The 13,264-nt window shown below is 38.0% G+C and overlaps 1 long non-coding RNA gene across 2 annotated transcripts in view; it reads right to left on the bottom strand.

The window, feature by feature from the left end:
* The window catches only part of LOC129042648 (uncharacterized), a 54,973-nt gene that overhangs the window by 40,785 nt on the left and 924 nt on the right, over positions 1-13,264 (bottom strand). The window contains exons 2-3 of one of the 2 annotated variants that reach the window (XR_008504166.1): positions 10,153-10,337; positions 7,764-7,896 (exon numbers count right to left, since the gene is read on the bottom strand). This is a non-coding gene — a long non-coding RNA (uncharacterized LOC129042648). The remainder of the gene's footprint in view (positions 1-7,763; positions 7,897-10,152; positions 10,338-13,264) is intronic. The other variant, XR_008504167.1, reaches the window with a different exon arrangement.

Here is a 13,264-nt window from a genome sequence, read left to right as displayed (position 1 = left end):
TGTCATAAAACAGAAAATTCAGAAATAGGCATGGTTGTATGTGGAAATTTAATACATGTAAAAAAGCAGAATTTCAAATCAATGGGGAAAGGATGGCCTTCTTAACAAATAATATTGGGATAACTCAATAGCAACGTGAAAAGTGATAATATAGGATATATTTCTTATAATAGACACCAGGGAAATTCAAAATAGTTTAGAGACTGAAATGTAAAAAATAAAACCACACAAATATGAAAAGAAAACAGAGATGAATTTCTTAATTACCTGAAAACGTGTAAGTATTCCTAATCATGATTCAAAACACAGAGGCAACAAGGAGAAATAGTGATAAATTTAGCTCTATGAAATTAAAACACATTTACAGTAGCAAAGTACAAAACAAATGACAATCTAGAGAAGTATATTTGCCACATGTAACAAAGAGCTAACTAATATCCTTAATTTACAAAGGCTTCTAAAATTGGAGAAAAGACCAACAACCTGATAGAAAAAAATGGGCGAGAGGTAACAATAAGAAATTATTTTAAAAAGAAACACGAATGACACTTAAACATATAACAAGATGCTCAATCTTGCTCATAAAAAGTAAACGTAAAGTAAAATCTACTCTTCTAACAAACTGGCAAAAATCCAAATATTCTACCAGTAGCTACAACATGTACAAGGAGAAATAAACAGATACAAAAATCCATAGAAATTTTTTCCAGTTCTTTACATGCCAGATGGAGTTGCCTGCTCTCACTTAACCAGAAGGGTAAGAAGGCTGTAAAACCCAAGATAGTAAAAAAGTTTGGCTTAGAGATAATGTTGCATCACGTCCAAGACTAATTCTTTTTTTAAATGTTCAGTTTAAGTAGTAATAAAGTCAGTGGAGATGAAGTTTGGCTTTTATTTAGTCAACCAACATTGATTATCTACCATATGCCAGACGCCATCTCCTTTCCCTGTTAAAATCTATATCTTTGCAGAAGCACTAATGTTATCAGCATGGCCTGGATATGCAAAGAGAAGAGGCAACTGGAGAGAACTACCCACGAGAGAAGGAGGAGAAAAGGTGCAGGAATGGACAGAAACTGGCCAATCATGAGGCTGAATAAGTGGCCCTAAGTCCTACCCTGCTGAAATATTCCTGAAAATGGTTTGAAGGCTAGAAAAATATCTTATTAAAATTCTTCAGTGGTTGTTTCTTTCCCTTGTCCTCAAAACGGAGATTATTACAATATCTTCCTTGTTTATTCAGTACCTACACCTGGGATTTCCAGGCTCCTTACAATGGCATCCATCTCTGCTGATAACCACCGCGCTTGGAACTCTAGCAAGGCTGTGGTAACCCTGGGCAACATAGTAAACAGAGGGCAAAATAGTGGCCCTCTGTTTGAAACAGAAGCCATTTCACATTAGATGTTGCCTGTGTTCCAGTGGCACATAAAATCCCACATTAAACAAGACATCCTTTTGTTGTACGTCTTTCATCATTACAGTTGGGTAAGGAGGTTGGGGAGATTTTGTCTCTCACCACCTCTCAGGAAGTTGGATGTCAACATATGAACCCCTCCCCTCTGTTACCAAGGGCGAGAGATCTTGTAAGTATTCTGAAATGGGACATAGTTTGGGAAAAAAAAAAAAAAAGGAAATGTTTTCTATCAAAAAACCCTACCTCAACTGGACAGATTTGGAATGCAAGGGAAGTTTCCTGAAATATGCACTTCTCTAATTCAATCTGGTACACTTGAATCATATTTGCAGGATAATTGGCTCTTTTGGACATTTAAAAGCAAAATAGCCAGGTTTGTTAATGGAAGATCAGGTGTTGGGTCTTTCAAAATATTATTCACAGTCATTAAAACAGTTCCAGTAAAAGCACTCCAGGAGGATGTCGTGCCTGTTAGGCAGCGCTGTGAGATTAAACTGACAGGCATAGATAGCATCACAGGCATCTGCCGGCTGCCAGCACCAGGAGGGGAAGCTCCCAAGGCCTCCATAGGGTTTTCCAGAACTCTTGTCCAGGGCCCTATCCTTTGGCCAAGAAAAACAAAGAAGTAGGGCTTTTATGTGAACTGAAGGAGAACTTGAAAAGAAAATGCCCTAAAATATGGAATACCCTGATGGTTCCAAGTTAGATGTGTTTATAACTTTAGAATTTCTTCTTCTTTTAAGTATGGAGTCTTTCAACGGTGTGATCCCCTTGGGGCGTTAGGTGTACTTGAACTCACCCTAACAATAAAATGAAAGAACAGCCTAGCTGGAAGTCACCAGTCTCAGCAGCCAAGAATAAAGGCTTTATTTTCTCCCTTGATCATTACCCAAGTTTGCTTTTGATAGATCCCATTCACCAGGGTTTGCCATATTGGCCTATTACAAGGGATGTTTATTTTCTTCCAAATGCTATCATATGCCTTAACTCCACAGTGGCAGCAAGAAAGAAATGTGTGATTGGAAACTGTAGGCACATTGCAGACGTGGATGGATGATTGCCACAGAACAAAAGGAGGCGGGAAGCCAGAGCGGCGTTGCTTTTCCACTGGGGGTAGAAACCCAGACAGTCCTGTGGCGAGATAAGCCCAAACAAACCTTTCTTTCAAAACACATTTTATTTTTTTAAAGATCCATTGTAAGAGCTATTCATATCATACTTTTAAAAATTTTCCTGATTTCCTCATGAGACTCATTCTCAACCATCAGAAATTCATTTTCAGGGGTTTTGTGCTGCAAGATGCAAGACACAGTTACATTAAAATTGTTGTCACACTCAAGGGAAAATGCAGCAAAGTAGTTCACAAAGCCACACAGCACCATCCACCGTATAATTTTTCCATTCTCTGTTACTTCCACTGATGAAGTACACTTCCTTCCTCCTTAACCACCCAGAACAGGATTATGTGTGAGACACACTTCTTTTGTGATCCATAATCAGACTTCTGAAAATCTTTGCAATCATCTTGCCTGCAAGGAGCTAGGTTAGTTTTCGTAAAAGTTACATGATGCTTTTTTAGTTGATTTAACATTTTTTTGGAAGTACCTATGATTTTTTTTAAGAGACAGAGTATCAATCTGTTGCCCAGGTTGGAAATGCAGTGGCTCAATTTTGGCTCACTGCAGCCTCAACCTCCTGGGATCAAGCCATCCTCCTGCTTCAGCCACCTGAGTAGCTGGGACCATAGGCACGTGTCACCATGCCTGGAAAATTAAAAACAAAAAAAAAATTCATGGAAGTAGGGTCTCACTATGTTGTGTATGCTGGTCTTGAACTCCTGGCCTCAAGTAATCCTCCAGCCTCAGCCTCCCAGAGTGCTGAGTTTACAAGTGTGAGCCACAATGACCGGCCGTATCTATGATTTTTATTCCCTGTTCTTATGTACCTATCATTATAGGTTTAATTACAGAATACTTTAATGATGCTATGCAGAATTTGAGATTGTACTATTTGGGTTTGAAGAGGAAGAGAGTGCAAATGCATACAATTTAACAATTCTGTAAAGATGTGCCTGCATGTGGATTTTGTTGTTAAAACAGGGAATAGAAAGGTACGAACTGGGTGGAAATTCCACCACATCCAGGAATGCAACAAGCAGCTTAAGATGAAAGAAAATTCCAAATGGCTTTGGGCATTTTTCTGGCTTTATCTCCAGTTTGATTTTTAGTGATCTGCTCATAGCTCTTAGTCATAGATATTACATATATTCCTTTGTATAGATATTTTAGTACATTTCCTTGTAGAGGTGTTTTGTGATTTAAAAAAAGGTTAATGCTTTATCTTTTTACTAAAAGATACATAGTACGAAGGAAAATTGGCACTGACTGCAGACATGTTCACTGGAAACATGGTCAGGCTACTATTTCAAAGACGAAGGTAAAATCTAAGTAGATGTTTTATAGACTGTCACTTGCCAGGACATGTTACAGCTCCTCAGAAAAAACACATGAAACTGAAATCACAATTCTTTGTTTGTTCAAAAAAGATAGAAAATATATCAAAGTACGTTTTTCACTCTGTTATTTCCTAAACACAGGAAGTAGAATTATTCTGGCACAGAAAATATACTCCTCAATATATTTATTTGCAGGTTAAAATTCTTGCTAACTGCTTATAACAGGACACATATCATTTAGGTTCTTCAAAAAGTTCATGGAAATGCATATTATGAAAAAACTATGCATATATTTCAAAACTTGTTTACACTGAAATAAACTTGTGCTAACTTGTTATACATGTATGAATAGGATCTAGTTTGCATTATTAAGAAGAATAAGATCTCAGTTTGAAAAGCATCCCTATCAGAGCAACATGAATTCTGCTGAACTTGAAGGAAGAACAAACATCAAATTTATGGTGAAGCTTGGGTGGAAGAATGGTGAAGTCACTGATGCTTTACAAAAAGTTTATGGGGACAATACCACAAATAAATCAGCAGTATACAAATAGATAACTCGTTTTAAGAAGGGACAAGATGATGTTGAAAATGAAGCCCACAACAGCAGACCATTCATATCGATTTGAAAGAAAAAATTCATCTTGTTTATATCCAAACTGAAGAGGATAGATAATTAGCAAATAAAACAATAGCCAACACCATAGATATCTCAAGTGATTCATCTTACACAATTCTGACTGAAAATTAAAGTTGAACAAACGTTCCACTCTATGGGTGCAAAAACATTGCATGACAGATCAGCTGCAGACAAGAGCAGAGCTTTCAATGGAAATTTTAAACAAGTGGGGTCAAGATCCAGAAACTTTTCTTTGAACAACTGTCACAGGAGATGAAACATGGCTCTACTATGTTTGAAGTATGATCCTGAAGACAAAGCACAATCCAAGCAATGGCTACCAAGAAGTAGCAGTGATCTAGTCAAAGCAAAAGTGGATCGGTCAAGAGCAAACGTCATAGCAACAGTTTTTTGGGTGATGCTCAAGGCGTTTTCCTTGTTGGCTTTCTGGAAGGCCAAAGAATGATAACATCTGCTAATTATGAAAGTGTTTTGAGAAAGTTAGCCAATGCTTTAGCAGACATATTCCCAGAAAAGCTTCAACAGAGAATCCTTCTCCACCTCGACATGCTCCTGCCCATTCCTCTCATCAAACAAGGGCAATTTTATGAGGATTTCAATGGGAAATGATCAGGCATCTGCCTTACAGTCCTGATTGGCACTTTCTGACTTCTTTTTGTTTCCTAATCTTAAAAATATCTTTAAAGAGCACTTATTTTTCTTCAGTTAATAATGTAAAAAAGACTACATTGACATGGTTAAATTCCCAGGCCCATCAGTTTTTTAGGAATGGACTAAAATGGCTGATATCATCACTTATGTAAGTGTCTTAAACTACATAGAGCTTATGTTGAGAAATCAAGTTTATATTTTTTCTTTCTTTTTTTTTTTTTTTGAGACAGAGTTTCACTCTTGTTGCCAAGGCTGGAGTACAATGGCACGATCTTGGCTCACTGCAACCTCCACCTCCTGGGTTCAAGTGATTCTCCTGCCTCAGCCTCCTAAGTAGCTGGGATTACAGGCATGCACCACCACGCCCAGCTAATTTTGTATTTTTTAGTAGAGACAGGGTTTCTCCACGTTGGTTAGGCTGGTCTTGAACTCCTGACCTCAGGTGATCCTCCTGCCTCGGCCTCCCAAACTGCTGGGATTACAGGCATGAGTCACCGTGCCTGGCCTCTATCTTTTATTTCCATTTTCCAAGAACCTTTTGAAGTCCTCTTCTATATTACAGATGAATAGTCAATGGATATTTGTTCAGTTATGTTAACCTGAATTAATTGTATCTCCAAGGAAAAATGTTTGGGTGGAACCAGTAATGTTTTAGAAAATACCACATTGCTTTCTAAAGCACGAAAGCAAAGAAGTGCAAAGCCTGTCTTCTACAAAGTTTTTTTTAATAATATATATTTTTCAGTCAATGACAGAGAACCAATTACTAGAAATAAACTGGGACTTTTAGAAATGCGAGAATATGAGGAATATGTACCACTCAGTCAATTGTCTTCCTGTATGGCGGCTTGCCAGATAATCACTGGAGACATCTGGAGGCAGAGAACAAACACACTTCTGCCCACTTCTCTGCTCAAACTTGAGTCATCTGCTGTTTGTACTTAGAGAGGTAAAGAGCAAAACTACCTCAAGGCAGACACTAGCTTCAGGCATTTACCTGTCCAAAGCTGAGAACCCACTGTTTCTTCTCCACCAGTGCCTCACCCCACCACTTTGGGAAGCTAAATATTGTATATGTTTTCTTTTCCATTCATCCTCTTCACCTTGTTTCACCTGCTTGGCCTCAATCTTTCCCACGGGAAATGAATGAATGAATGAATGAATGAAAAATATAATTGAAGATCAACATCTTATTTCTAGCCTCTCTTATCTCAACCTATAGAATTGATGGTAGAGATAGACAGCAGGGGATAGAACAGATGTGCCTTACTTTTTTCTCTTGCCTTGCAGTTGAGAATTGGGTTGTCAAGTTGAAGAAAAAGAAATTGTGTCTCCTTTCTGCTTAATGGTTCAGTGTTCTTCCATACTACTTTCCCAAAAAGATGGGTAGAGAACAACCCTCCAAATAGGTCCTCTTCCTAACAGTACACTCTGAACCAAAACAGACTACTAAGAAGTAAATTTGTATTATTATAAATCTTAGTTAAGAGATTGAAATCGATTTATTTAGTTTCTAATACAGAATATAAGGACCAATAGCTACAAAACAATTCAGGCAAATATAATTAAGAAAAAGATTTTGAGTGAGAAGTAGGAAGGTCCTTAGCTTTTAGGACAAAATACCATCAATCTGTCCTCCTGCTAATGATGACAGCCAAAAATGCTGCCTATTCTTTATTGATGACAATAGTACCAATTTCAGTGTCCTGGTTATTTTGACCTTATTAAAACCTAAATGACTTCAGAGAAACGATACTGAAGACTTACTATCCAGGTTGGGATCTAACACAACTATTCCATGTGAGACCTTGGTTTTCTCAATCTCAGTAATTTTCAGAAATCAGCATAGTCATTTTTCTTTTTTCCATCCACACCCCCCATCCCTTGTTTACAGATGGCAGAGGCCCTGATGGCAGTACCCAAAAAATACCAACCTGTCTCCATACTGAAGAATTATCTGGGGACAAACAGGGAGGAAAACGCTGAATAAATTGATTCCTATGTTAATGTCTCCATCCTGTATGGGTAGCAATAAACAACAATCCACCAGACAAATCACTGGAATAGAATTAAAAGAGCAATAAAGGCAAGTGGAAGAACAAAATTAGGAAACCAAGTCCAAGATATGCTGATGGATGGCAGTCTCAGCTTATATGAAGGAGTTAGTCAGAGATATCTTGTGCATAGAGCTGAGTCAACCCTGGCTAGTGAGATGGTGGTTATGAGGGGAGCAGTGGCAGATGTATGGTCTAGATGGGAAACTATGATAGGAGAGATGCTCAGGCAAGGAAGGTGAGAGAAGGAGCTGATTAAGAGCTGGAGACTTGAATGAAGGAGTTAATGAAAGAGTAACGTACTTGTGAGCAAGAAAGATACACTAAAAAAGAGATAGGAAACCTGGGCCTACCTGTGGAAATTTGTTTAAAGCTGACCATCATTTAGGCTTGCCATACAATTGCTGTATGACTGACATAGTTCCTCATATTTGAGACAAAGTTTACTTCAATTTTCATGCAAAAGTACATTTTATTGGCTAACTAGGTTTCTACCTGCAGAGACATACATACAAAAAAAAAAAACCATAGTAGCAACCATCTTACTGGGTTTTCTTAAATCCAACAGGTGGCTTCTTCTTGGATCTCTGAATGGTGGTGAGATCAACCTCTGGGCCAGCCAAGTATGGAACTCAATCCAAAACAATGGACTTCTTTTGCTTCGTGTCAGTTCAGCTTCCTACAAACAAAATTAAAGCAGCATTGGGTTAGCAATTGGAAATGCATATCAAAGAGAAGAAGCTTAACTCAAAACAGATTTTCCTAACCATCTTCAATGTACATGTGTAGGAGGAATGCATTCTTTATTTGTAGCAGTGCAAATGTCAGTGATTACAAACATGTGTGTGACTGTTTGCCAGCAATTTGTTCTTGCCCTTGGATGATGAGACCCTTACAGAATCCAGGCAGAATGTGGAATTTCCATTGGCTTTGGTGTGAAATACAGAGATATAAGTAGTGGTGACAAGAGGGGACATGGGAAAGGCCCGTGGGAATAGGCCTTTGAGGGGAAGCATGCTGATCTCTTGTTCTGTGGTGCATGCTTGGGATGGTATACGCATGCCTTCTCACTAAGACTAGGACTGCTTAAAGAATGCGAATATAAGTATCCTTATTTGGGAGAAAAATACATTTTTAAGGGCTGGTAAAATGACGTGGAGGAAGGGAGGATCCAGGGAGCCTTCTGATGAGTATTGTCAGGATGTCTCTTCTCTTTCAGCCACCTGGATATGTTTCACATTTTGTTTCCCAAACAAGGACCAGATTGGATCCCAGAAGGGAATGGTTTCCTTAGTATACATTCTGAATTCCTTTGTAAGGGAAAAATCCACTTCATCTGGTCTAAGAATACATAAGAACAAATGAAAATGTTGTGGCTGGAGATGTTCCTGAGTTAATATCAGGATGTTTGCCTGCTGGTTTCTGTTTTACCAAACAAAACATAGCTGCCAATTCATCCATCTGTAAAAGTGCTCCTTGTGGATCCCCTCAAGAGAAGTACTGGTTATTTTATTTGCAGAAAAGGTTTTCTTGGGAGTTGTTTACTTTCTGTGACTGAAGTGGGGAACACGAGGGTCCCTTTACCGAGCCCTCATATTCTATGTGTACTCTGTATTTTATTGAGGCTGCTTCCCAGTCAGAACAGCGTCTCTCTTTGTTTGTCATTCCAAATCGTTCGGTGTCTTTAGGGCTCTGAGGACCCTGGAGAGCCTCACCCAACCTCTCAACCTTCCATGGCTGTCCCCACCTCTGTGCACTTATGACTCAATGTTGCAGCACTTCATTACATGCTGTTCATATTACAGCATTATAAGATTTTTTCTTTTAAAAGCCGATCCTCTTCAATCAGGTAGTAAGACCATTGTGGGTTGAAGCATGTTTCATACTTCCCACATAATCACTCCAGACTTAAAACAGAACCGGAAATACATGAAATAAAAAATTATTTTTCTGTTCTCAAATAAAAATTATTGTTCTGTTCTCTACAAACCTCCAAATGCATAATGCAGCAAATATGCAGGTTATTCTGATATTCTACACTATTATTTGATGAAAAAGAAGATTTTTAAATATGCAGTAATAGGGAAAATCCTGTGGTCATTTAATGATTCTGGTAAGTCAAGGAGAAAAAGGTATAATTAATGAGTAAAACCAAAGTGCACAAACTATGTAACCAGGAAGAGAAATTGAAAATTGAATAACAGAGACTTAGATGGTGGAGGATGCAATTGTCTGGGAGGGGAATTTTTAAAGGAACTTCTTTGGATTTTATAAAAGTTATAAGCTTCAAGAAGGAGGATCCATCTCCCATTTTTTTTGAAAACAATTCAGCACTTGATTTAAAACATGTGAAGGATAACTAAGTAAATGTAAAAAAAAAAAAGAGACTAAATTCTAAATTGTAAGGGCGGGTTTAATCAGAAAACACAGTCTTCAAGAAGAGAATTTCTGGCAACGTGGTGGATCACCTATTGTAAGGAGGGCCTGTACCTGCTATAAACATAAAATACTGGATGACATAAGTATAAAAAGTATTTCCAAATATATCTTCAAGCTTAAAATGCAGAGAAATGTCCAGTTGTCAAGTATTAAGAATGAAAGAAAAGAAAATTCTGTAAAATAGAGGGAAGCTAATCCTACCAGGGCAGTGGGGGTGGGGACTTTAGGGTCAGATATGAGGATTCTGACACCCACGCAGAGAGAGGGAATGTTGCTACAAGCCTGCACTAAGGAGAAGGAGTTCTGTACCTTCGCAGACACACACACACACAAACAAACACACACACACACAGACACACACATACACAGAGGCTGCCCACCACTAGCCTTGGGAAGCAGCAAGAAATGTTGTTATGTATCCAGGCCTTGATGTTGAGACAAAGGCATCTGTAGATCTGCAATAAGTGCAGTTCTGAAATTACACTATCTTCCTTACCTGAAAGCCTCAAGCCAATAAATGAATATAATCGTTGTTCCAGGAACACTGACACCTCCCCTCCAGCCTGTTTATCAGTTTGGGTTAGGCAAAGATGACTTAGGAAACAAAAAGCACAAAACATAGAAGAAAAAAATTGCTAAATTAGACTTCTTCAAAATAAAAAAGTATGCTCTTGAAAAATACTGTAAAGAAAATGAAAAGAGAAGTCACAGATGGGGAGAAAATATTTGCAAAACATATACCTAGTAAAGGACATGCATTTAAATTATAAAGAAGTCAATTTAATAATAAAAAGGCACAAAACTCAATTTTTAAATTGACAAGAGATTTGAACAGACACTTTACCAAAGAACTTTTTTAAAATTTAAAACTAACAGTATGACGTGCTAGCAAGAATGCACAGCAGCTAGAACTCTCATACATTGCTGCTAAGAATGGAATGGTACAATAACTGGAAAGCTATTTGTTTCTTATCGTACCAATAAACAATCCCACACCTAAGATGTTACCATAACAGCCCTGCAACTCTACTCCCAGGTGTTTACCCAAGTGATATAAAAACACCCATAGGTAAATGTTTGTGGCAACTTTATTCAAAATTGCCAAAAACAGAAACAACTAAAATGTCCACCACTAGCATGGATCAACAAACCGTGATACACTCATGCTATGGAACACTACTCAGCAATAAAAAGAATGAACTACAGATGCATGCCACAATCTGCGTGAATCTCAAAAGCATTACACTGAGTGAAAGAAGCCAAATAACAGCTATATCCTCTATGATTTCATTTATATGACCTTCTAGAACAGGTAAAACTATAAGGACAGAAATCAGATCAGTGATTTCCAGGGACTGGATGTGGGGGAAAGGGATTAAATACAAAGGTGCATTAGCAAAATGATCTGAGTATAGGAATATTCTACATCTTTTTAGCACTCACATGAGTGCATACATCTGTCAAAACTCATCGAACAGAGCACCTAAAGAGAACACTTTACTGTGTACAAATTATTCCTCGATGAACCCGAGATCATATTAAATGAGTATATGTTACATTTCTGACTTTGCAAATACTTTATGGAATTAGAGGCTCAACACACATTAATCGAAGTTCCAGAAGTAAAGAACAAGGTGGGTGGGAAGTGGCAGTATTCAAAAAGTATAATAACTGAAATTTTTACAAAATTAAAGAAATATATTTCTTCATATTAAAGAAGCACCTTAAGTCCTGAGCAAGCAAATAAAACAAACTGCAGAATACCAAGTTACAGAAAAGTCCAATAGCCACTAGAGAAAAACGATTCACAGTAATGATAATTTTCTCAATGGATACAGGATATCTGAGTCTCCTGTTTCTTGCTTTGTTTTGTTTTGTTTTTTTGAGATGGAGTCTCACTCTGTCGCCAGGCTGGAGTGCAGTGGCACCATCTCGGCTCACTGCAACCTCCTCCAACTCCCTGGTTCAAGCAATTTTCCTGGCTCACCCTCCCAAGTAGCTGGGACTACAGGCGTGTGCCACCATGCCCAGCTAATTTTTGTATTTTTAGTAGAGACCGGATTTCACCATGTTGGCCAGGATGGTCTCGATCTCTTGACCTTGTGATCCACCTGCCTTAGCTTCCCAACGTGCTGGGATTACAGGCATGAGCCACCGCACCCAGCCTGTGTCTTCTGTTTTATTGTCTTCTTCCTATATACCTGTTAAAAACCGTGCTAACATAAGTCAAGCTCCTTTTTTCTCTCTTGCTAATAAGAGAAAATCTCTGCTGAAATCTAAGAGTTGTTCACACTCTAAGTTTTTCTCTTTCTCTGTTGACTGATGTTCAACTCTGATGAAAATCCTAATATAGTATTTAGAGATGATTCAGAGCTTAAGAATAAGATATTCTTTGTACTTATATGTTATAATTTATAAGTATTTTAATGTAAAATATTCTGCTCTAATTCTACTGAGATAACTCAATATGAACATAGCACCTCCCCAGATATTTAAGAGTAAATATACCGCTAATATATTTTGCTTTTGGAATTATCCATGATTTCAGCATGCTGTGGAAACAAAGGAGTTTTCTACCTTATTCATGTGCCTCTCCAGTGAAAATTCTAAAATAAATTAAAGAGCTGCCTATTGGAGATAATCTAACATCCAAAGAAAACCAAACTCAGTTATTTAGATTAAAGACTTTTTTTTTTTTTTGAGACAGGGTCTCCCTCTGTCACCCAGGCTGGAGTGCAGTGGCGTGATCTCTGCTCACTGCAAACTTTGCCTCCCAGGCTCAAGTGATTCTCCTGCCTCGGCCTCCCAGGTAGCTGGGATTACAGGCATGCACCACCATGCCCAACTAATTTTTGTATTTTCTGTAGAGATGGGGTTTCACCATATTGCCCAGGCTGGTCTCAAACTCCTGAGCTCAAGCAATCTGCCCTCCTTGGCCTCTCAAAGTGCTGGGGTTATAGGTGTGAGCTACTGCACCCAGCCTTAACACCTACTTTAAAGATATACTTTTCAATTAACTATTTTTATTTTCAGACAATTATAGATTCACATGCATTTCTAAGAAATAATAAGAAAGAGTCAATATAACCTTTATCCAGTTTCCTCCAATGGTAACATTTTGCAAATCTATAGTACAATGTCACAATCAGGATATTAGCATGCAGTCAAGATACAAAATATTTCCATAACCATAGGGGTTTTGTTGTATATTCTTTGAGATTTTCCATGTCATCTGCAAATAGGGATCATTTTCTTTCTTTCTAATCTGTGTGCATGTTTGCTTTGTATTGCCTAATTGCATTTGCTAGAACTTCCAACATTATGTTGAATAAGAGTGCTAAGAGTGGGTATCTTCAGGTGGACTATCAGTGACCTGTACTTCAAAAAATGCTGCATTTCAGAGCCTGGAAAATCTTAAAAAGAAAGTATTTTAAACATACATTGACCTATTTCCTCAGGGATCTTGTCACAGATGCTTACCATTTAATAAAAACCTACATTCAAAAAAAAGTAGACATCTTTGCCTTTGCCCAATCTTAAAGGGAAAGTATAATGTTAGGTGTAGGTTTTCTGTAGATGCTCTCTATGAAATTGAGGAAGTCCCTCTC

This window comes from Pongo pygmaeus, chromosome 7 (assembly GCF_028885625.2).
Source record: "Pongo pygmaeus isolate AG05252 chromosome 7, NHGRI_mPonPyg2-v2.0_pri, whole genome shotgun sequence".
Classification (NCBI taxonomy): Eukaryota; Metazoa; Chordata; class Mammalia; order Primates; family Hominidae; genus Pongo; species Pongo pygmaeus.
The sequence above is the reverse complement of the archived record's forward strand: the minus strand, read 5'-3'. Positions and strand labels throughout refer to the sequence as shown.